Source organism: Doryrhamphus excisus, chromosome 8 (assembly GCF_030265055.1).
Source record: "Doryrhamphus excisus isolate RoL2022-K1 chromosome 8, RoL_Dexc_1.0, whole genome shotgun sequence".
NCBI classification, from domain to species: domain Eukaryota; kingdom Metazoa; phylum Chordata; class Actinopteri; order Syngnathiformes; family Syngnathidae; genus Doryrhamphus; species Doryrhamphus excisus.
The window spans coordinates 14,899,158-14,917,697 of NC_080473.1; the positions used below are offsets into that span (position 1 = coordinate 14,899,158).

General features: G+C 42.3%; 53 non-coding genes across 53 annotated transcripts; all 53 read left to right on the forward strand.

Moving 5' to 3' along the window:
* Window positions 1-7,057: 7,057 nt before the first annotated feature.
* Window positions 7,058-7,130, forward strand: trnam-cau (transfer RNA methionine (anticodon CAU)). Its single transcript has one exon. It is a non-coding gene; the product is annotated as a tRNA-Met (tRNA).
* Window positions 7,131-7,225: 95 nt separating this feature from the next.
* trnam-cau (transfer RNA methionine (anticodon CAU)) lies at window positions 7,226-7,298 on the forward strand. The gene has a single exon. It is a non-coding gene; the product is annotated as a tRNA-Met (tRNA).
* A 106-nt stretch (window positions 7,299-7,404) lies between these two features.
* Window positions 7,405-7,477, forward strand: trnam-cau (transfer RNA methionine (anticodon CAU)). The gene has a single exon. It is a non-coding gene; the product is annotated as a tRNA-Met (tRNA).
* A 322-nt stretch (window positions 7,478-7,799) lies between these two features.
* Window positions 7,800-7,872, forward strand: trnam-cau (transfer RNA methionine (anticodon CAU)). Its single transcript has one exon. It is a non-coding gene; the product is annotated as a tRNA-Met (tRNA).
* A 121-nt stretch (window positions 7,873-7,993) lies between these two features.
* Window positions 7,994-8,069, forward strand: trnam-cau (transfer RNA methionine (anticodon CAU)). Its single transcript has one exon. It is a non-coding gene; the product is annotated as a tRNA-Met (tRNA).
* Window positions 8,070-8,157: 88 nt separating this feature from the next.
* Window positions 8,158-8,230, forward strand: trnam-cau (transfer RNA methionine (anticodon CAU)). The gene has a single exon. It is a non-coding gene; the product is annotated as a tRNA-Met (tRNA).
* Window positions 8,231-8,547: 317 nt separating this feature from the next.
* On the forward strand, window positions 8,548-8,620 carry trnam-cau (transfer RNA methionine (anticodon CAU)). Its single transcript has one exon. It is a non-coding gene; the product is annotated as a tRNA-Met (tRNA).
* A 106-nt stretch (window positions 8,621-8,726) lies between these two features.
* Window positions 8,727-8,799, forward strand: trnam-cau (transfer RNA methionine (anticodon CAU)). The gene has a single exon. It is a non-coding gene; the product is annotated as a tRNA-Met (tRNA).
* Window positions 8,800-8,921: 122 nt separating this feature from the next.
* trnam-cau (transfer RNA methionine (anticodon CAU)) lies at window positions 8,922-8,994 on the forward strand. Its single transcript has one exon. It is a non-coding gene; the product is annotated as a tRNA-Met (tRNA).
* A 122-nt stretch (window positions 8,995-9,116) lies between these two features.
* trnam-cau (transfer RNA methionine (anticodon CAU)) lies at window positions 9,117-9,189 on the forward strand. The gene has a single exon. It is a non-coding gene; the product is annotated as a tRNA-Met (tRNA).
* A 106-nt stretch (window positions 9,190-9,295) lies between these two features.
* Window positions 9,296-9,368, forward strand: trnam-cau (transfer RNA methionine (anticodon CAU)). Its single transcript has one exon. It is a non-coding gene; the product is annotated as a tRNA-Met (tRNA).
* Window positions 9,369-9,490: 122 nt separating this feature from the next.
* On the forward strand, window positions 9,491-9,563 carry trnam-cau (transfer RNA methionine (anticodon CAU)). Its single transcript has one exon. It is a non-coding gene; the product is annotated as a tRNA-Met (tRNA).
* A 122-nt stretch (window positions 9,564-9,685) lies between these two features.
* trnam-cau (transfer RNA methionine (anticodon CAU)) lies at window positions 9,686-9,758 on the forward strand. Its single transcript has one exon. It is a non-coding gene; the product is annotated as a tRNA-Met (tRNA).
* Window positions 9,759-9,864: 106 nt separating this feature from the next.
* Window positions 9,865-9,937, forward strand: trnam-cau (transfer RNA methionine (anticodon CAU)). Its single transcript has one exon. It is a non-coding gene; the product is annotated as a tRNA-Met (tRNA).
* A 122-nt stretch (window positions 9,938-10,059) lies between these two features.
* trnam-cau (transfer RNA methionine (anticodon CAU)) lies at window positions 10,060-10,132 on the forward strand. The gene has a single exon. It is a non-coding gene; the product is annotated as a tRNA-Met (tRNA).
* Window positions 10,133-10,254: 122 nt separating this feature from the next.
* Window positions 10,255-10,327, forward strand: trnam-cau (transfer RNA methionine (anticodon CAU)). The gene has a single exon. It is a non-coding gene; the product is annotated as a tRNA-Met (tRNA).
* A 106-nt stretch (window positions 10,328-10,433) lies between these two features.
* Window positions 10,434-10,506, forward strand: trnam-cau (transfer RNA methionine (anticodon CAU)). The gene has a single exon. It is a non-coding gene; the product is annotated as a tRNA-Met (tRNA).
* Window positions 10,507-10,823: 317 nt separating this feature from the next.
* Window positions 10,824-10,896, forward strand: trnam-cau (transfer RNA methionine (anticodon CAU)). The gene has a single exon. It is a non-coding gene; the product is annotated as a tRNA-Met (tRNA).
* A 122-nt stretch (window positions 10,897-11,018) lies between these two features.
* On the forward strand, window positions 11,019-11,091 carry trnam-cau (transfer RNA methionine (anticodon CAU)). The gene has a single exon. It is a non-coding gene; the product is annotated as a tRNA-Met (tRNA).
* Window positions 11,092-11,213: 122 nt separating this feature from the next.
* On the forward strand, window positions 11,214-11,286 carry trnam-cau (transfer RNA methionine (anticodon CAU)). Its single transcript has one exon. It is a non-coding gene; the product is annotated as a tRNA-Met (tRNA).
* Window positions 11,287-11,408: 122 nt separating this feature from the next.
* Window positions 11,409-11,481, forward strand: trnam-cau (transfer RNA methionine (anticodon CAU)). Its single transcript has one exon. It is a non-coding gene; the product is annotated as a tRNA-Met (tRNA).
* A 122-nt stretch (window positions 11,482-11,603) lies between these two features.
* Window positions 11,604-11,676, forward strand: trnam-cau (transfer RNA methionine (anticodon CAU)). The gene has a single exon. It is a non-coding gene; the product is annotated as a tRNA-Met (tRNA).
* A 106-nt stretch (window positions 11,677-11,782) lies between these two features.
* Window positions 11,783-11,855, forward strand: trnam-cau (transfer RNA methionine (anticodon CAU)). The gene has a single exon. It is a non-coding gene; the product is annotated as a tRNA-Met (tRNA).
* Window positions 11,856-12,177: 322 nt separating this feature from the next.
* Window positions 12,178-12,250, forward strand: trnam-cau (transfer RNA methionine (anticodon CAU)). Its single transcript has one exon. It is a non-coding gene; the product is annotated as a tRNA-Met (tRNA).
* A 121-nt stretch (window positions 12,251-12,371) lies between these two features.
* Window positions 12,372-12,447, forward strand: trnam-cau (transfer RNA methionine (anticodon CAU)). The gene has a single exon. It is a non-coding gene; the product is annotated as a tRNA-Met (tRNA).
* An 88-nt stretch (window positions 12,448-12,535) lies between these two features.
* trnam-cau (transfer RNA methionine (anticodon CAU)) lies at window positions 12,536-12,608 on the forward strand. Its single transcript has one exon. It is a non-coding gene; the product is annotated as a tRNA-Met (tRNA).
* Window positions 12,609-12,925: 317 nt separating this feature from the next.
* trnam-cau (transfer RNA methionine (anticodon CAU)) lies at window positions 12,926-12,998 on the forward strand. The gene has a single exon. It is a non-coding gene; the product is annotated as a tRNA-Met (tRNA).
* A 106-nt stretch (window positions 12,999-13,104) lies between these two features.
* trnam-cau (transfer RNA methionine (anticodon CAU)) lies at window positions 13,105-13,177 on the forward strand. The gene has a single exon. It is a non-coding gene; the product is annotated as a tRNA-Met (tRNA).
* A 122-nt stretch (window positions 13,178-13,299) lies between these two features.
* trnam-cau (transfer RNA methionine (anticodon CAU)) lies at window positions 13,300-13,372 on the forward strand. Its single transcript has one exon. It is a non-coding gene; the product is annotated as a tRNA-Met (tRNA).
* Window positions 13,373-13,494: 122 nt separating this feature from the next.
* On the forward strand, window positions 13,495-13,567 carry trnam-cau (transfer RNA methionine (anticodon CAU)). The gene has a single exon. It is a non-coding gene; the product is annotated as a tRNA-Met (tRNA).
* Window positions 13,568-13,673: 106 nt separating this feature from the next.
* On the forward strand, window positions 13,674-13,746 carry trnam-cau (transfer RNA methionine (anticodon CAU)). Its single transcript has one exon. It is a non-coding gene; the product is annotated as a tRNA-Met (tRNA).
* A 122-nt stretch (window positions 13,747-13,868) lies between these two features.
* On the forward strand, window positions 13,869-13,941 carry trnam-cau (transfer RNA methionine (anticodon CAU)). The gene has a single exon. It is a non-coding gene; the product is annotated as a tRNA-Met (tRNA).
* A 122-nt stretch (window positions 13,942-14,063) lies between these two features.
* On the forward strand, window positions 14,064-14,136 carry trnam-cau (transfer RNA methionine (anticodon CAU)). The gene has a single exon. It is a non-coding gene; the product is annotated as a tRNA-Met (tRNA).
* Window positions 14,137-14,242: 106 nt separating this feature from the next.
* Window positions 14,243-14,315, forward strand: trnam-cau (transfer RNA methionine (anticodon CAU)). Its single transcript has one exon. It is a non-coding gene; the product is annotated as a tRNA-Met (tRNA).
* Window positions 14,316-14,437: 122 nt separating this feature from the next.
* trnam-cau (transfer RNA methionine (anticodon CAU)) lies at window positions 14,438-14,510 on the forward strand. The gene has a single exon. It is a non-coding gene; the product is annotated as a tRNA-Met (tRNA).
* A 122-nt stretch (window positions 14,511-14,632) lies between these two features.
* trnam-cau (transfer RNA methionine (anticodon CAU)) lies at window positions 14,633-14,705 on the forward strand. The gene has a single exon. It is a non-coding gene; the product is annotated as a tRNA-Met (tRNA).
* Window positions 14,706-14,811: 106 nt separating this feature from the next.
* trnam-cau (transfer RNA methionine (anticodon CAU)) lies at window positions 14,812-14,884 on the forward strand. The gene has a single exon. It is a non-coding gene; the product is annotated as a tRNA-Met (tRNA).
* A 317-nt stretch (window positions 14,885-15,201) lies between these two features.
* Window positions 15,202-15,274, forward strand: trnam-cau (transfer RNA methionine (anticodon CAU)). Its single transcript has one exon. It is a non-coding gene; the product is annotated as a tRNA-Met (tRNA).
* Window positions 15,275-15,396: 122 nt separating this feature from the next.
* On the forward strand, window positions 15,397-15,469 carry trnam-cau (transfer RNA methionine (anticodon CAU)). Its single transcript has one exon. It is a non-coding gene; the product is annotated as a tRNA-Met (tRNA).
* A 122-nt stretch (window positions 15,470-15,591) lies between these two features.
* On the forward strand, window positions 15,592-15,664 carry trnam-cau (transfer RNA methionine (anticodon CAU)). Its single transcript has one exon. It is a non-coding gene; the product is annotated as a tRNA-Met (tRNA).
* A 122-nt stretch (window positions 15,665-15,786) lies between these two features.
* trnam-cau (transfer RNA methionine (anticodon CAU)) lies at window positions 15,787-15,859 on the forward strand. Its single transcript has one exon. It is a non-coding gene; the product is annotated as a tRNA-Met (tRNA).
* Window positions 15,860-15,981: 122 nt separating this feature from the next.
* Window positions 15,982-16,054, forward strand: trnam-cau (transfer RNA methionine (anticodon CAU)). Its single transcript has one exon. It is a non-coding gene; the product is annotated as a tRNA-Met (tRNA).
* Window positions 16,055-16,176: 122 nt separating this feature from the next.
* On the forward strand, window positions 16,177-16,249 carry trnam-cau (transfer RNA methionine (anticodon CAU)). Its single transcript has one exon. It is a non-coding gene; the product is annotated as a tRNA-Met (tRNA).
* Window positions 16,250-16,371: 122 nt separating this feature from the next.
* Window positions 16,372-16,444, forward strand: trnam-cau (transfer RNA methionine (anticodon CAU)). Its single transcript has one exon. It is a non-coding gene; the product is annotated as a tRNA-Met (tRNA).
* Window positions 16,445-16,550: 106 nt separating this feature from the next.
* Window positions 16,551-16,623, forward strand: trnam-cau (transfer RNA methionine (anticodon CAU)). Its single transcript has one exon. It is a non-coding gene; the product is annotated as a tRNA-Met (tRNA).
* Window positions 16,624-16,945: 322 nt separating this feature from the next.
* On the forward strand, window positions 16,946-17,018 carry trnam-cau (transfer RNA methionine (anticodon CAU)). Its single transcript has one exon. It is a non-coding gene; the product is annotated as a tRNA-Met (tRNA).
* A 121-nt stretch (window positions 17,019-17,139) lies between these two features.
* On the forward strand, window positions 17,140-17,215 carry trnam-cau (transfer RNA methionine (anticodon CAU)). The gene has a single exon. It is a non-coding gene; the product is annotated as a tRNA-Met (tRNA).
* An 88-nt stretch (window positions 17,216-17,303) lies between these two features.
* Window positions 17,304-17,376, forward strand: trnam-cau (transfer RNA methionine (anticodon CAU)). Its single transcript has one exon. It is a non-coding gene; the product is annotated as a tRNA-Met (tRNA).
* Window positions 17,377-17,693: 317 nt separating this feature from the next.
* Window positions 17,694-17,766, forward strand: trnam-cau (transfer RNA methionine (anticodon CAU)). The gene has a single exon. It is a non-coding gene; the product is annotated as a tRNA-Met (tRNA).
* Window positions 17,767-17,872: 106 nt separating this feature from the next.
* Window positions 17,873-17,945, forward strand: trnam-cau (transfer RNA methionine (anticodon CAU)). The gene has a single exon. It is a non-coding gene; the product is annotated as a tRNA-Met (tRNA).
* Window positions 17,946-18,067: 122 nt separating this feature from the next.
* trnam-cau (transfer RNA methionine (anticodon CAU)) lies at window positions 18,068-18,140 on the forward strand. The gene has a single exon. It is a non-coding gene; the product is annotated as a tRNA-Met (tRNA).
* A 122-nt stretch (window positions 18,141-18,262) lies between these two features.
* trnam-cau (transfer RNA methionine (anticodon CAU)) lies at window positions 18,263-18,335 on the forward strand. Its single transcript has one exon. It is a non-coding gene; the product is annotated as a tRNA-Met (tRNA).
* A 106-nt stretch (window positions 18,336-18,441) lies between these two features.
* On the forward strand, window positions 18,442-18,514 carry trnam-cau (transfer RNA methionine (anticodon CAU)). The gene has a single exon. It is a non-coding gene; the product is annotated as a tRNA-Met (tRNA).
* The last annotated feature ends 26 nt before the right edge of the window (window positions 18,515-18,540 follow it).

Here is an 18,540-nt window from a genome sequence, read left to right on the forward strand (position 1 = left end):
GTTATGGTAATGGTTTTATTTCATTTGAACATGCATCAGATTACAATTGAGTGCATCCCATAATCAGTTCCCAGTTCCACATGTCCAAAAGGAGTAGGAAGAAGCAAAACATATTAAATCCTACCCCTCCATCTGGTACTTTTACAATCAGTAACTGTTACATTTGTTCACTTCCTGCTTTCCATATTTTTTTTGAATTTTTTTTTTTTTTTTTTTGAATTTTTTGGAATTTGTTTTGAATTTTTTTGGGGGGGGGTTCTTTTGATTTTTTTGGAATTTTTGGGGAATTTTTTGGAATTTTGAATTTTTTACATTTTTTGTCACGTACCGAAGTACGAGGTGATATGACCATCCAATGACATAATGGGTACCATAGTAAGTGTCAATATAGTGATATATATAGCACATCATGACTGGTTCAAGACTCTTCATCCTTGTATTTAGCAAACATCAACTGCTTGTATTGTTTCTTGAATTCGCTCATCGTTGTGCATGGCAAGGCAGTGCACTGCAACAAAATGCAGAAAGACGGCAGAACCGAACAGAACCTTGACACGAATATTGCAATTACATTGGATGCTATGGGCCAGGAAAAAAATCATCATTGACAGTCAACAGTTATTGCTGTCCCCTAACACTCTGCACATATTATTTACCAGCAAATAAAGTGAGAACGTAGACACTTGGACACTCCTCCAAAGGTCTAGCAGCCAGCATCAACAAATTATGACAGCAGAATAAAAAAGCCAATAATAATCAGAAAAGGGGGATACTGACCGAGGGTGAAAAATGAATGATTCTCACACAGAAATTGTGTTACTCTTCATACATTATTTTCTTCCCTTCCAGTGTAATTAAATGTCAGCAGTAACTAATGATGTGCTGCAGACTGTAAGTGCACTGGTTCTCAATAGCACTTGTGAATGCATGTTAATGGAGTGGCGGCACAAGCTGCACTGAGATTGATTAGCTGTTAAGACCTTTGTGGCGAGGACACAAAACACCATCAGACTTTTTAAGATGGGAAAAGCTTAGTGCGACCAGCCTGTCAGGAAGAACTCAGGAATAATATTTTTACTTACATGTTTTGCTCTGTCTTGACATCCCCAGGGGCTGCAGGGTAGATGAGTGGTTAGCATGTAAAACTATAATTACAAAATTATAAAAAATTTTTAAGTTAACTGCTGATTACATCATAGACAGTGGTTAACAGCTAATTTCAGGTTCCTGTTTCCATGTAGTGGTAATTTATTAGGATTCTAACAATCATTCATTCATTTTCTACTGCTTTTCCTGCACGCCATATTTTACCCTAACTGGAAAATGTACTCAAACCAAGGCGGAAATTTGGGGGTAAATTTTCAACGTTAACCTCAAAACATGCTTACCGTCCCATACTCTAACCAAGGTTCCAAGGACCTTTCCATGATAAATGATTTTCCGCAGTATGGGATTCAACATTAATAAATTGACTATTTTCATAGAGCATAGAAAATGTGTTTATGCATTCTAAATGCTATTTTTAACATTTTTGCATGTTAGCATGTTGTAGGAATCTCTGTGTAAACTTCTCTATGTGCAGTTTATATGTTCTCCTAATGCAGGTACTAATATTGCAGTAATATTTGCTAAACCAAGGACATTAACCCAGACCCTCGCTCCACTTTGCAACCTCCCCAGCACAGACTGGCTCTCTACCCTCGATGAACTGGTCACATAAAACAACAGGAATTTCTATCTTCTTCATGACAGGCTCGCTCCGCTAAAAGCAGAACCGTATTCTTCACCAATGCTGCACTCTGGTTCGCCCTCCAAAGGACGGCAACTTGAATGCTTCCACACAGAAAGTGGTCTCACTCTACACAAGGACATGTACAGCTGCCATTACAAAGACTGTCTGAACACCTCAATCCTCCCACTATACAACTCTAATCTGTCCTAAGAAAGGCAATTTAAAAGCACTACTTTCTCTTCCTGACAATGTTATGAGCTTACCACACTCACTTCCCACTCATATGGACTCATCTGCTTTTTTTTTTACTTTCTACTTTCATTTTTTTACTTCAAAAATTAAACACATTCGACAGCAACTTTTTCTTTCCTGCAGCCACAGTCTATCCTTCCTGTCTACCCATTCCCACTTGGGCATTCATTTTCGTTTTATGTTTTTTAATCTATATTTGTACTGCTTTTACTGGTACTTTTCTTGTTTTGTACGGTGTGCCAGTACACATCAAGCAGAGTAAACTCTTGATTGGCAGACAGTCAATCGCAGGTGACCTATGGCGGAACCTTGGTTATTGTCATTTGTTCTTTCCAGAAGGTCCGACTCTAACTGAAATGGATGATAACCAAAACAAATTTTCTCAAAAGAAGTAATGTAAATCCAATGAATCCATTCCAGAAAGCCACAAATGTTAACACAAAACAGGTATTTTTTATAGTATACTTTGAAATGCATCTACTATAAATGATGAATGAAAGATATCAATGAATATTTACAGTAAGGTCACTTATACCGTAATTGAAGAGGTACTTCTTGATCTGACTGTTCCCAAAGACACGATATGGCAGCGAATTCAATAATCTTCATCTTTTTCCTTGAGTTATTTATTGAATCCAATAATGTTTCTCAGCTCAGTAACCCAAAATGGAGCCAAAGAAAGTTGCAGGTGCCAGCATTTGATAAAGAAGGTGAGAAGCACTTTAGAATTCAATAAATAACCCATGACACAACACAAAAGGTGGTGATCATGCTGCTCTTGCTGCCATGTTGTATCTTTGGGAACAGTCACGTCTTCAGTGAAGGTGAAAGTAACCTTTAATATTGATTTATCCTTTTCAGTTGTTATTTATCTACATTTAGAATTGTTTTATGCATGTAAAACTAGAATTACAAAACTAGAAAATTACTTTTGTGTTAACATTTTTTTAAAGTTAACTGCTGAATGACATCATAGGCAGTGGCTAACAGCTAATTTCAGGTTCCTGTTTCCATGTAGTGGTAATCTATTAGGATTCTAACAATCATGTTTTGTGATAACAATACATAAAGAACACAGATGGACACACACAGTGTATTAACAACACGACAAGATGCACACCATATTTTACGCTAGCTGGAAAATGTACTCAAAAATTTGGGGCTAAATTTTTGACGTTAACCTCAAAACATGCTAACCGTCCCATACTCTAACCAAGGTTCCAAGGACCTTTCCATGATAAATGAATTTCCGCGATATGGGATTCAACATTAATAATTTTATTGTTTTCATAGAGCATACAAAATTAGTTTATGCATTCTAAATGTTATTTTTTAACATTATTAGATCCCTGTAGGCCTGAAATAACACGCTTATAGTCTTTACACCCCTATTATTCATTGTTTACAACACATTGCACAACTCTTATGCTAGCAAGTTACCAAGCTAACAAGCTAGCGAGCTGAACAGTCTCTAATTTATTTATGTAGGAGGAAACGCTCCCCCATGCTAACCATATCACCAGCTACCGACAGCACATCAGTCATTTGCAATTTGATTATGCGGATAGAGCAGTTATACTGTATCAGCACATTGTTTTGTGGCACACAGCTTTTAGATTTATGAGAAAAAGAGACAAATCACAAGATCGGTGGCTGCAGCTATGATTTGACATTTACCAAAATATAACATTGTAGTATAAATTTAAGGCTGTCAGTGACATTCAGGAAGCTTGGATCTTGAACCGATGACCATCACAGACCAGCATACTTTGTTATTCTGGTGAGACCAGCATACCAGTTCAAAAGCTGGTAGCTGGTCTATGCTGGGTTTCCTGCAGGGAAGATAAAAAATACAAATTTGATAAGAAGGTATGCAAATGATTCAATCCATAGTGCAAAGTCAATTCTTTTAATGTGAGTTTTTTCACCAAATTCAGAGGGCTTTATTAATCTTAAAACAACTACAGTGAAATAATAGTCTTTATACGGACTAGGAATGTGCATATACATTTTTTATTAACTGTTAGTTTTATAAGGTCAACATCCCCTTCACCTTTTCTTTATTTCATTGCATCAAAGTGGAAAGACACTCACAAACGCCAGGCAGTCACTCTAAAAGGCCCCAAACATTGAAATATTTCAAGTCACTGCAGAATTTAAGGAGTGACAAAATAGTTATGTCTCATTTCTACCTCTCACAGTACTGAAAGGAGTACCAGGGGCAGACTTCATAAAATAACTAATACTTGACAGCATCATGCTTACTTGGGTACCTGTGGTGACACCAATGATCTGATGTGGACTAAAACATTTCAAATACTTCAAGAAACTAACATTGATTAAACAGGAAATTTCCCTCTCGAATTGAAATGAAGCCATTCAGAAAAGTAGGCGCAAACGTTCTTTGGGAAGGAACGACATCAATAAAGAAAACCTACTGCATTACACTGATCGAAAGCAGCTTTTTAAAATGCACGTAAACACCTTCATGTAATTGCCTCCAACTCTGTATATAGTTGGAACACATGGACTCTTTGTTTGGAAACCAAATTCATCCTACTTGTGTCCCCTTTGATTGATCGATCACCGGAGTGGGCTTTCTCCACATGTGTCAGTTTGGCTGCCATTGCTGTGTCTTTGCAATTAAGGAAGACTGATAAAGCATTAAATACGAAGGAAAAGGAAAGAGAAAAAAAACTACTTTAGATGTGTCAGAATCCAGAGCTTGTTGGAATATGCCGGCTGGCCTCTGTACTAAAATACGAGCTTTCGCAACATAAAATTTGAGACACAAAAAAGTCATTTTTTAAAATGTACAGTAGATATCGATGTTTGTTCTATTATTGTCAACTTCATTATTAACGCTGAGCTGTGTGAAACAACAAAAACTGTCTAGTTTAGTTTGTCTAGTCCAGCTATAAAACATGCATATCATGAAGCATTTCTCAAACTTATGCTACTTCCATCAAAAACAGCACCATTGGGATGGCCGTATCTTCCAGCACAAGATTTGTGCTCCAATCCTCAGGTAAAAAATGCTGACAGCAAACAAACATCTTGTTCAGTCTTCATAGTAAAATTGAGAGCTAGTATCCACTCTCAGTTATGTAAATGGAACACTGTTGGTATTTTCTTTTTTTTTTGTTTTTTGTGTTTGGGCTTTAGCATCAAAATAAGTAAGTTCATGACATGCATTGTTAGCTTGCTCATACTAACTTGTTTTTTGTTAGTAGAATGCACAGAAACGGGGAAAAAAATATGTGTTCATTTTTCACTTAACAATTGTGAATGATGGGCAAAATTCCAATTACTTTAATTCAATTCAATGAAGTGTTAAAATACGTAGTTTACGTAATTTATTTCAGCCCACTGGTATGTAGATATGTAGGTGTCATGTCATGTCATGTATTATTCTGCCACTTATTAATTTTATTGTATCGTTAGTAAGCAGATAATGTAAGTTAGCCAAGCTTTTCTTTTTTTTTTTGCCGTGTGTGTGACCAATGGCGATGGTCCAGGAAGGACTCAGAAAAGAGCCATTGCTCCTTTACATTGAGAAGAGCCAATTGAGGTTGCTCGGGCATCTAGGCGGTTGCCTCCTGGATGCCTCCCTAGGGCAGACCTGGGACACGCTGGAGTGATTATGTCTGTGAATGCCTTGATGTCCTCCCGGTGGAACTGGAAGAGGTGGCCGAAGACCAGGGATTGTGGGCTTCCCTACTGAGACTGCGACTACTGTGACCCACTATTTTACGATGACAGAGCAGGAAAGGGCTGAGAAGAACTTTACTGTGAAATGTCATGTTAAGAACCATGTCATTCATTAATTCCACTGATATTTGTATACATTGTTTTTTATTCTCTTGGTAATGAGTGACAAAGTACATATATTTATACCGTATTCTGTATATTTTGTATTTTCATTTTTTAATAGATGTGTCTGCACCTACCTCACCAAAACAAATTGTGTTTATGTGTTTGATCATATAAGGGAGCAATACTTTTTCTCAAAATATGGGAAGATTCAGTTTTTCAAGAGATGACGTCAACCCTCCTGGTGGCTGTCTCTCGCAGGTCAGACCAAGTACTATGTCAGGTCTCTGGTTGCTGTAACGGGTCGGACTTTTGTCTTGTTGGTCATCTCTGACGACATCACACACTATAAGAACACATAACAACGCTTTTTTGTGCATCTGCCTCACAGTCAAGAAAGCTGGGTTCAATATCCATGTGGGGTTTGCATGCCATCCCCATGCTTGCGTGGCTTTTAGCTGGGTAATCCAGCTTCCACCCACATCCTCAAAACATGCATGTTTGTCAGTCGTAGCAAGTGTTATTTACTTTGCTGCTGTTTTCCTGGTAAAAAAGCAGCATTAGTCTCTTGGACGCATGCTTAATAAACTCAGTACGAGAACCCCATGGGGCTGAAGCTGAAGTTGTTTGAGTCAGTGAGAGACAAGAGATCACTAAGCAAACTGGTCCCCATCATGGACAATCCCTGTAATCCTCTCCATAACACTATGAAACAGAAGAGGAGCTTTTTCTGCAAAAGACTCAGTCAGCTCTCTGCTCTCGTAAACAATGGTTTTCGGTCATCCCTCATTCCGTGCACTATAACACTCCATTGTGTGTGAGGTGACACCACCATTATGTACAATAGATTCCATTTATACTGTATATCCAATTGTGTACACAAAGAACAAATGGACTGTGTTGTAAATATTCAAAAAGGTTTCAAAGTCAGCAATAAAAACCAGAAATATATCGGGCCAATTGAATTGATCTGAAGAGGAGGTTTTTGTCTTTGTGTGGGGCTCTATTAAGTCGAAATACTGCTTCATACTGTTGGAAACATTTTAAGTGGGAACCTTTGGATATTTTCCCAAACACATAAAACATTGTATGCACTTCTATATGAAACACATACACACAGTCAGTTACAAATATGCCCCCTTGAAATAATCATTGTCGGTTATATCTAGTCTGTTATTGTGGGGAAAGATAGTGTGCATGGTTTTCTGGTTGTTAAAATTGACTTGACCAGGTTTAAAAGTTTTTAGCTCCTCTCTGCCAGCCTCGTTGGCGCAGCTGGCAGTGCGTCAGTCTCATAATCTGAAGGTGGTGAGTTCGAACCTCACACGGGGCAGGAGTTTTAGAATCACCAAGACTTCCTGGTTCTTCAAACCTTGAGTTATTAAAATTGACTTGAACCGGTTAAAAGTTTTTAACTGTTATCCGCAGGCCTCGTTGGCGCAGCTGGCAGCGCGTCAGTCTCATAATCTGAAGGTCGTGAGTTCGAACCTCACACGGGGCAGGAGTTTTAGAATCACCAAGCTCAAGAGTAGACTTCCTGGTTTTTCAAACATTGAGTTGTTAAAATTGGCTTGAACCGGTTAAAAGTTTTTAACTGTTATCCACAGGCCTCGTTGGCGCAGCTGGCAGCGCGTCAGTCTCATAATCTGAAGGTCGTGAGTTCGAACCTCACACGGGGCAGGAGTTTTAGAATCACCAAGCTCAAGAGTAGACTTCCTGTTTTTTCAAACCTTGAGTTATTAAAATTGACTTGAACCGGTTAAAAGTTTTTAATTGCTATCTGCAGGCCTCGTTGGCATAATCTGAAGGTAATCTGAAGGTTGTGAGTTTGAACCTCACACGAGGCAGGTGTTTTAGAATCATAAAGCTCACTACCAACTGCGCCAATGAGGCTGGCTGACAACAGCTAAAAACTTTTAACTGGATCAAGTCAAATTTAACAACGTCACGGTGTTTTAAAATTGACTTGAACCGGTTAAAAGTTTTTAACTGCTGTCTGTAGGCCTCGTTGGCGCAGCTGGCAGCGCGTCAGTCTCATAATCTGAAGGTCGTGAGTTCGAACCTCACACGGGGCAGGAGTTTTAGAATCACAAGCTCAAGGGTAGACTTCCTGGTTTTTCAAACCGTGAGATTTTGAGCATGAAGTTGTTAAAATTGATTTAACCCGGTTTAAAAGTTTTTAACTGCTGTCTGCAGGCCTCGTTGGCGCAGCTGGCAGCGCGTCAGTCTCATAATCTGAAGGTCGTGAGTTCGAACCTCACACGGGTAGACTTCCTGGTTTTTCAAACCTTGAGATTTTGAGCATGAAGTTGTTAAAATTGACTTGACCCGGTTTAAAAGTTTTTAACTGCTGTCTGCAGGCCTCGTTGGCGCAGCTGGCAGCGCGTCAGTCTCATAATCTGAAGGTCGTGAGTTCGAACCTCACACGGGGCAGGAGTTTTAGAATCACCAAGCTCAAGGGTAGACTTCCTGGTTTTTCAAACCTTGAGATTTTGAGCATGAAGTTGTTAAAATTGACTTGACCCGGTTTAAAACTTTTTAACTGTTATCCACAGGCCTCGTTGGCGCAGCTGGCAGCGCGTCAGTCTCATAATCAGAAGGTCGAGAGTTCGAACCTCACACGGGGCAGGAGTTTTAGAATCACCAAGCTCAAGAGTAGACTTCCTGGTTTTTCAAACCTTGAGATTTTGAGCATGAAGTTGTTAAAATTGACTTGACCCGGTTTAAAAGTTTTTAACTGCTGTCTGCAGGCCTCGTTGGCGCAGCTGGCAGCGCGTCAGTCTCATAATCTGAAGGTCATGAGTTCGAACCTCACACGAGGCATGATTTTTAGAATCATAAGGCTCAAGGGTAGACTTCCTGGTTTTTCAAACATTGAGTTGTTACAATTGGCTTGAACCGGTTAAAAGTTTTTAACTGTTATCCACAGGCCTCGTTGGCGCAGCTGGCAGTGCGTCAGTCTCATATTCTGAAGGTCATGAGTTCGAACCTCACACGGGGCATGAGTTTCAGAATCACCAAGCTCAAGGGTAGACTTCCTGGTTTTTCAAACCTTGAGTTTTTGAGCATGAAGTTGTTAAAATTGACTTGACCCAGTTTAAAAGTTTTTAACTGCTGTCTGCAGGCCTCGTTGGCGCAGCTGGCAGCGCGTCAGTCTCATAATCTGAAGGTCGTGAGTTCGAACCTCACACGGGGCAGGAGTTTTAGAATCACCAAGCTCAAGGGTAGACTTCCTGGTTTTTCAAACCTTGAGTTTTTGAGCATGAAGTTGTTAAAATTGACTTAACCCGGTTTAAAAGTTTTTAACTGCTGTCTGCAGGCCTCGTTGGCGCAGCTGGCAGCGCGTCAGTCTCATAATCTGAAGGTCGTGAGTTCGAACCTCACACGAGGCATGATTTTTAGAATCATAAGGCTCAAGGGTAGACTTCCTGGTTTTTCAAACATTGAGTTGTTAAAATTGGCTTGAACCGGTTAAAAGTTTTTAACTGTTATCCACAGGCCTCGTTGCCGCAGCTGGCAGCGCGTCAGTCTCATAATCTGAAGGTCGTGAGTTCGAACCTCACACGAGGCAGGAGTTTTAGAATCACCAAGCTCAAGGGTAGACTTCCTGGTTTTTCAAACCTTGAGATTTTGAGCATGAAGTTGTTAAAATTGACTTGACCAGGTTTAAAAGTTTTTATCTGCTGTCTGCAGGCCTCGTTGGCGCAGCTGGCAGCGCGTCAGTCTCATAATCTGAACGTCGTGAGTTCGAACCTCACACGGGGCAGGAGTTTTCGAATCACCAAGCTCAAGGGTAGACTTCCTGGTTTTTCAAACCTTGAGATTTTGAGCATGAAGTTGTTAAAATTGACTTGACCCGGTTTAAAAGTTTTTAACTGCTGTCTGCAGGCCTCGTTGGCGCAGCTGGCAGCGCGTCAGTCTCATAATCTGAAGGTCATGAGTTCGAACCTCACACGAGGCATGATTTTTAGAATCATAAGGCTCAAGGGTAGACTTCCTGGTTTTTCAAACATTGAGTTGTTAAAAATGGCTTGAACCGGTTAAAAGTTTTTAACTGTTATCCACAGGCCTCGTTGGCGCAGCTGGCAGTGCGTCAGTCTCATAATCTGAAGGTCGTGAGTTCGAACCTCACACGGGGCAGGAGTTTCAGAATCACCAAGCTCAAGGGTAGACTTCCTGGTTTTTCAAACCTTGAGTTTTTGAGCATGAAGTTGTTAAAATTGACTTGACCTGGTTTAAAAGTTTTTAACTGTTATCCACAGGCCTCGTTGGCGCAGCTGGCAGCGTGTCAGTCTCATAATCTGAAGGTCGTGAGTTCGTACCTCACACGGGGCAGGAGTTTTAGAATCACCAAGCTCAAGAGTAGACTTCCTGGTTTTTCAAACCTTGAGATTTTGAGCATGAAGTTGTTAAAATTGACTTGACCCGGTTTAAAAGTTTTTAACTGCTGTCTGCAGGCCTCGTTGGCGCAGCTGGCAGCGCGTCAGTCTCATAATCTGAAGGTCGTGAGTTCGAACCTCACACGAGGCATGATTTTTAGAATCATAAGGCTCAAGGGTAGACTTCCTGGTTTTTCAAACATTGAGTTGTTACAATTGGCTTGAACCGGTTAAAAGTTTTTAACTGTTATCCACAGGCCTCGTTGGCGCAGCTGGCAGCGCGTCAGTCTCATAATCTGAAGGTCGTGAGTTCGAACCTCACACGAGGCAGGAGTTTTAGAATCACCAAGCTCAAGGGTAGACTTCCTGGTTTTTCAAACCTTGAGATTTTGAGCATGAAGTTGTTAAAATTGACTTGACCCGGTTTAAAAGTTTTTAACTGCTGTCTGCAGGCCTAGTTGGCGCAGCTGGCAGCGCGTCAGTCTCATAATCTGAAGGTTGTGAGTTCCAACCTCACACGAGGCAGGAGTTTTAGAATCACCAAGCTCAAGGGTAGACTTCCTGGTTTTTCAAACCTTGAGATTTTGAGCATGAAGTTGTTAAGATTGACTTGACCCGGTTTAAAAGTTTTTAACTGCTGTCTGCAGGCCTCGTTGGCGCAGCTGGCAGCGCGTCAGTCTCATAATCTGAAGGTCGTGAGTTCGAACCTCACACGGGGCAGGAGTTTTAGAATCACCAAGCTCAAGGGTAGACTTCCTGGTTTTTCAAACCTTGAGATTTTGAGCATGAAGTTGTTAAAATTGACTTAACCCGGTTTAAAAGTTTTTAACTGCTGTCTGCAGGCCTCGGTGGCGCAGCTAGCAGCGCGTCAGTCTCATAATCTGAAGGTCGTGAGTTCGAACCTCACACGAGGCATGATTTTTAGAATCATAAGGCTCAAGGGTAGACTTCCTGGTTTATCAAACCTTGAGATTTTGAGCATGAAGTTGTTAAAATTGACTTGACCCGGTTTAAAACTTTTTAACTGTTATCCACAGGCCTCGTTGGCGCAGCTGGCAGCGCGTCAGTCTCATAATCTGAAGGTCGTGAGTTCGAACCTCACACGGGGCAGGAGTTTTAGAATCACCAAGCTCAAGGGTAGACTTCCTGGTTTTTCAAACCTTGAGATTTTGAGCATGAAGTTGTTAAAATTGACTTGACACGGTTTAAAACTTTTTAACTGTTATCCACAGGCCTCGTTGGCGCAGCTGGCAGCGCGTCAGTCTCATAATCTGAAGGTCGTGAGTTCGAACCTCACACGGGGCAGGAGTTTTAGAATCACCAAGCTCAAGAGTAGACTTCCTGGTTTTTCAAACCTTGAGATTTTGAGCATGAAGTTGTTAAAATTGACTTGACCCGGTTTAAAAGTTTTTAACTGCTGTCTGCAGGCCTCGTTGGCGCAGCTGGCAGCGCGTCAGTCTCATAATCTGAAGGTCGTGAGTTCGAACCTCACACGAGGCATGATTTTTAGAATCATAAGGCTCAAGGGTAGACTTCCTGGTTTTTCAAACATTGAGTTGTTAAAATTGGCTTGAACCGGTTAAAAGTTTTTAACTGTTATCCACAGGCCTCGTTGGCGCAGCTGGCAGCGCGTCAGTCTCATAATCTGAAGGTCGTGAGTTCGAACCTCACACGGGGCAGGAGTTTTAGAATCACCAAGCTCAAGAGTAGACTTCCTGTTTTTTCAAACCTTGAGTTATTAAAATTGACTTGAACCGGTTAAAAGTTTTTAATTGCTATCTGCAGGCCTCGTTGGCATAATCTGAAGGTAATCTGAAGGTTGTGAGTTTGAACCTCACACGAGGCAGGTGTTTTAGAATCATAAAGCTCACTACCAACTGCGCCAATGAGGCTGGCTGACAACAGCTAAAAACTTTTAACTGGATCAAGTCAAATTTAACAACGTCACGGTGTTTTAAAATTGACTTGAACCGGTTAAAAGTTTTTAACTGCTGTCTGTAGGCCTCGTTGGCGCAGCTGGCAGCGCGTCAGTCTCATAATCTGAAGGTCGTGAGTTCGAACCTCACACGGGGCAGGAGTTTTAGAATCACAAGCTCAAGGGTAGACTTCCTGGTTTTTCAAACCGTGAGATTTTGAGCATGAAGTTGTTAAAATTGACTTAACCCGGTTTAAAAGTTTTTAACTGCTGTCTGCAGGCCTCGTTGGCGCAGCTGGCAGCGCGTCAGTCTCATAATCTGAAGGTCGTGAGTTCGAACCTCACACGGGTAGACTTCCTGGTTTTTCAAACCTTGAGATTTTGAGCATGAAGTTGTTAAAATTGACTTGACCCGGTTTAAAAGTTTTTAACTGCTGTCTGCAGGCCTCGTTGGCGCAGCTGGCAGCGCGTCAGTCTCATAATCTGAAGGTCGTGAGTTCGAACCTCACACGGGGCAGGAGTTTTAGAATCACCAAGCTCAAGGGTAGACTTCCTGGTTTTTCAAACCTTGAGATTTTGAGCATGAAGTTGTTAAAATTGACTTGACCCGGTTTAAAACTTTTTAACTGTTATCCACAGGCCTCGTTGGCGCAGCTGGCAGCGCGTCAGTCTCATAATCAGAAGGTCGAGAGTTCGAACCTCACACGGGGCAGGAGTTTTAGAATCACCAAGCTCAAGAGTAGACTTCCTGGTTTTTCAAACCTTGAGATTTTGAGCATGAAGTTGTTAAAATTGACTTGACCCGGTTTAAAAGTTTTTAACTGCTGTCTGCAGGCCTCGTTGGCGCAGCTGGCAGCGCGTCAGTCTCATAATCTGAAGGTCATGAGTTCGAACCTCACACGAGGCATGATTTTTAGAATCATAAGGCTCAAGGGTAGACTTCCTGGTTTTTCAAACATTGAGTTGTTACAATTGGCTTGAACCGGTTAAAAGTTTTTAACTGTTATCCACAGGCCTCGTTGGCGCAGCTGGCAGTGCGTCAGTCTCATAATCTGAAGGTCATGAGTTCGAACCTCACACGGGGCATGAGTTTCAGAATCACCAAGCTCAAGGGTAGACTTCCTGGTTTTTCAAACCTTGAGTTTTTGAGCATGAAGTTGTTAAAATTGACTTGACCCAGTTTAAAAGTTTTTAACTGCTGTCTGCAGGCCTCGTTGGCGCAGCTGGCAGCGCGTCAGTCTCATAATCTGAAGGTCGTGAGTTCGAACCTCACACGGGGCAGGAGTTTTAGAATCACCAAGCTCAAGGGTAGACTTCCTGGTTTTTCAAACCTTGAGTTTTTGAGCATGAAGTTGTTAAAATTGACTTAACCCGGTTTAAAAGTTTTTAACTGCTGTCTGCAGGCCTCGTTGGCGCAGCTGGCAGCGCGTCAGTCTCATAATCTGAAGGTCGTGAGTTCGAACCTCACACGAGGCATGATTTTTAGAATCATAAGGCTCAAGGGTAGACTTCCTGGTTTTTCAAACATTGAGTTGTTAAAATTGGCTTGAACCGGTTAAAAGTTTTTAACTGTTATCCACAGGCCTCGTTGCCGCAGCTGGCAGCGCGTCAGTCTCATAATCTGAAGGTCGTGAGTTTGAACCTCACACGAGGCAGGAGTTTTAGAATCACCAAGCTCAAGGGTAGACTTCCTGGTTTTTCAAACCTTGAGATTTTGAGCATGAAGTTGTTAAAATTGACTTGACCAGGTTTAAAAGTTTTTATCTGCTGTCTGCAGGCCTCGTTGGCGCAGCTGGCAGCGCGTCAGTCTCATAATCTGAACGTCGTGAGTTCGAACCTCACACGGGGCAGGAGTTTTCGAATCACCAAGCTCAAGGGTAGACTTCCTGGTTTTTCAAACCTTGAGATTTTGAGCATGAAGTTGTTAAAATTGACTTGACCCGGTTTAAAAGTTTTTAACTGCTGTCTGCAGGCCTCGTTGGCGCAGCTGGCAGCGCGTCAGTCTCATAATCTGAAGGTCATGAGTTCGAACCTCACACGAGGCATGATTTTTAGAATCATAAGGCTCAAGGGTAGACTTCCTGGTTTTTCAAACATTGAGTTGTTAAAAATGGCTTGAACCGGTTAAAAGTTTTTAACTGTTATCCACAGGCCTCGTTGGCGCAGCTGGCAGTGCGTCAGTCTCATAATCTGAAGGTCGTGAGTTCGAACCTCACACGGGGCAGGAGTTTCAGAATCACCAAGCTCAAGGGTAGACTTCCTGGTTTTTCAAACCTTGAGTTTTTGAGCATGAAGTTGTTAAAATTGACTTGACCTGGTTTAAAAGTTTTTAACTGTTATCCACAGGCCTCGTTGGCGCAGCTGGCAGCGTGTCAGTCTCATAATCTGAAGGTCGTGAGTTCGTACCTCACACGGGGCAGGAGTTTTAGAATCACCAAGCTCAAGAGTAGACTTCCTGGTTTTTCAAACCTTGAGATTTTGAGCATGAAGTTGTTAAAATTGACTTGACCCGGTTTAAAAGTTTTTAACTGCTGTCTGCAGGCCTCGTTGGCGCAGCTGGCAGCGCGTCAGTCTCATAATCTGAAGGTCGTGAGTTCGAACCTCACACGAGGCATGATTTTTAGAATCATAAGGCTCAAGGGTAGGCTTCCTGGTTTTTCAAACATTGAGTTGTTACAATTGGCTTGAACCGGTTAAAAGTTTTTAACTGTTATCCACAGGCCTCGTTGGCGCAGCTGGCAGCGCGTCAGTCTCATAATCTGAAGGTCGTGAGTTCGAACCTCACACGAGGCAGGAGTTTTAGAATCACCAAGCTCAAGGGTAGACTTCCTGGTTTTTCAAACCTTGAGATTTTGAGCATGAAGTTGTTAAAATTGACTTGACCCGGTTTAAAAGTTTTTAACTGCTGTCTGCAGGCCTAGTTGGCGCAGCTGGCAGCGCGTCAGTCTCATAATCTGAAGGTTGTGAGTTCCAACCTCACACGAGGCAGGAGTTTTAGAATCACCAAGCTCAAGGGTAGACTTCCTGGTTTTTCAAACCTTGAGATTTTGAGCATGAAGTTGTTAAGATTGACTTGACCCGGTTTAAAAGTTTTTAACTGCTGTCTGCAGGCCTCGTTGGCGCAGCTGGCAGCGCGTCAGTCTCATAATCTGAAGGTCGTGAGTTCGAACCTCACACGGGGCAGGAGTTTTAGAATCACCAAGCTCAAGGGTAGACTTCCTGGTTTTTCAAACCTTGAGATTTTGAGCATGAAGTTGTTAAAATTGACTTAACCCGGTTTAAAAGTTTTTAACTGCTGTCTGCAGGCCTCGGTGGCGCAGCTAGCAGCGCGTCAGTCTCATAATCTGAAGGTCGTGAGTTCGAACCTCACACGAGGCATGATTTTTAGAATCATAAGGCTCAAGGGTAGACTTCCTGGTTTATCAAACCTTGAGATTTTGAGCATGAAGTTGTTAAAATTGACTTAACCCGGTTTAAAAGTTTTTAACTGCTGTCTGCAGGCCTCGTTGGCGCAGCTGGCAGCGCGTCAGTCTCATAATCTGAAGGTCGTGAGTTCGAACCTCACACGGGGCAGGAGTTTTAGAATCACCAAGCTCAAGGGTAGACTTCCTGGTTTTTCAAACCTTGAAATTTTGAGCATGAAGTTGTTAAAATTGACTTAACCCGGTTTAAAAGTTTTTAACTGCTGTCTGCAGGCCTCGTTGGCGCAGCTGGCAGTGCGTCAGTCTCATAATCTGAAGGTCGTGAGTTCGAACCTCACACGGGGCAGGAGTTTCAGAATCACCAAGCTCAAGGGTAGACTTCCTGGTTTTTCAAACCTTGAGATTTTGAGCATGAAGTTGTTAAAATTGACTTGACCCGGTTTAAAACTTTTTAACTGTTATCCACAGGCCTCGTTGGCGCAGCTGGCAGCGCGTCAGTCTCATAATCTGAAGGTCGTGAGTTCGAACCTCACACGGGGCAGGAGTTTTAGAATCACCAAGCTCAAGGGTAGACTTCCTGGTTTTTCAAACCTTGAGATTTTGAGCATGAAGTTGTTAAAATTGACTTGACCCGGTTTAAAACTTTTTAACTGTTATCCACAGGCCTCGTTGGCGCAGCTGGCAGCGCGTCAGTCTCATAATCTGAAGGTCGTGAGTTCGAACCTCACACGGGGCAGGAGTTTTAGAATCACCAAGCTCAAGAGTAGACTTCCTGGTTTTTCAAACCTTGAGATTTTGAGCATGAAGTTGTTAAAATTGACTTGACCCGGTTTAAAAGTTTTTAACTGCTGTCTGCAGGCCTCGTTGGCGCAGCTGGCAGCGCGTCAGTCTCATAATCTGAAGGTCGTGAGTTCGAACCTCACACGAGGCATGATTTTTAGAATCATAAGGCTCAAGGGTAGACTTCCTGGTTTTTCAAACATTGAGTTGTTAAAATTGGCTTGAACCGGTTAAAAGTTTTTAACTGTTATCCACAGGCCTCGTTGGCGCAGCTGGCAGCGCGTCAGTCTCATAATCTGAAGGTCGTGAGTTCGAACCTCACACGGGGCAGGAGTTTTAGAATCACCAAGCTCAAGAGTAGACTTCCTGTTTTTTCAAACCTTGAGTTATTAAAATTGACTTGAACCGGTTAAAAGTTTTTAATTGCTATCTGCAGGCCTCGTTGGCATAATCTGAAGGTAATCTGAAGGTTGTGAGTTTGAACCTCACACGAGGCAGGTGTTTTAGAATCATAAAGCTCACTACCAACTGCGCCAATGAGGCTGGCTGACAACAGCTAAAAACTTTTAACTGGATCAAGTCAAATTTAACAACGTCACGGTGTTTTAAAATTGACTTGAACCGGTTAAAAGTTTTTAACTGCTGTCTGTAGGCCTCGTTGGCGCAGCTGGCAGCGCGTCAGTCTCATAATCTGAAGGTCGTGAGTTCGAACCTCACACGGGGCAGGAGTTTTAGAATCACAAGCTCAAGGGTAGACTTCCTGGTTTTTCAAACCGTGAGATTTTGAGCATGAAGTTGTTAAAATTGACTTAACCCGGTTTAAAAGTTTTTAACTGCTGTCTGCAGGCCTCGTTGGCGCAGCTGGCAGCGCGTCAGTCTCATAATCTGAAGGTCGTGAGTTCGAACCTCACACGGGTAGACTTCCTGGTTTTTCAAACCTTGAGATTTTGAGCATGAAGTTGTTAAAATTGACTTGACCCGGTTTAAAAGTTTTTAACTGCTGTCTGCAGGCCTCGTTGGCGCAGCTGGCAGCGCGTCAGTCTCATAATCTGAAGGTCGTGAGTTCGAACCTCACACGGGGCAGGAGTTTTAGAATCACCAAGCTCAAGGGTAGACTTCCTGGTTTTTCAAACCTTGAGATTTTGAGCATGAAGTTGTTAAAATTGACTTGACCCGGTTTAAAACTTTTTAACTGTTATCCACAGGCCTCGTTGGCGCAGCTGGCAGCGCGTCAGTCTCATAATCAGAAGGTCGAGAGTTCGAACCTCACACGGGGCAGGAGTTTTAGAATCACCAAGCTCAAGAGTAGACTTCCTGGTTTTTCAAACCTTGAGATTTTGAGCATGAAGTTGTTAAAATTGACTTGACCCGGTTTAAAAGTTTTTAACTGCTGTCTGCAGGCCTCGTTGGCGCAGCTGGCAGCGCGTCAGTCTCATAATCTGAAGGTCATGAGTTCGAACCTCACACGAGGCATGATTTTTAGAATCATAAGGCTCAAGGGTAGACTTCCTGGTTTTTCAAACATTGAGTTGTTACAATTGGCTTGAACCGGTTAAAAGTTTTTAACTGTTATCCACAGGCCTCGTTGGCGCAGCTGGCAGTGCGTCAGTCTCATAATCTGAAGGTCATGAGTTCGAACCTCACACGGGGCATGAGTTTCAGAATCACCAAGCTCAAGGGTAGACTTCCTGGTTTTTCAAACCTTGAGTTTTTGAGCATGAAGTTGTTAAAATTGACTTGACCCAGTTTAAAAGTTTTTAACTGCTGTCTGCAGGCCTCGTTGGCGCAGCTGGCAGCGCGTCAGTCTCATAATCTGAAGGTCGTGAGTTCGAACCTCACACGGGGCAGGAGTTTTAGAATCACCAAGCTCAAGGGTAGACTTCCTGGTTTTTCAAACCTTGAGTTTTTGAGCATGAAGTTGTTAAAATTGACTTAACCCGGTTTAAAAGTTTTTAACTGCTGTCTGCAGGCCTCGTTGGCGCAGCTGGCAGCGCGTCAGTCTCATAATCTGAAGGTCGTGAGTTCGAACCTCACACGAGGCATGATTTTTAGAATCATAAGGCTCAAGGGTAGACTTCCTGGTTTTTCAAACATTGAGTTGTTAAAATTGGCTTGAACCGGTTAAAAGTTTTTAACTGTTATCCACAGGCCTCGTTGCCGCAGCTGGCAGCGCGTCAGTCTCATAATCTGAAGGTCGTGAGTTCGAACCTCACACGAGGCAGGAGTTTTAGAATCACCAAGCTCAAG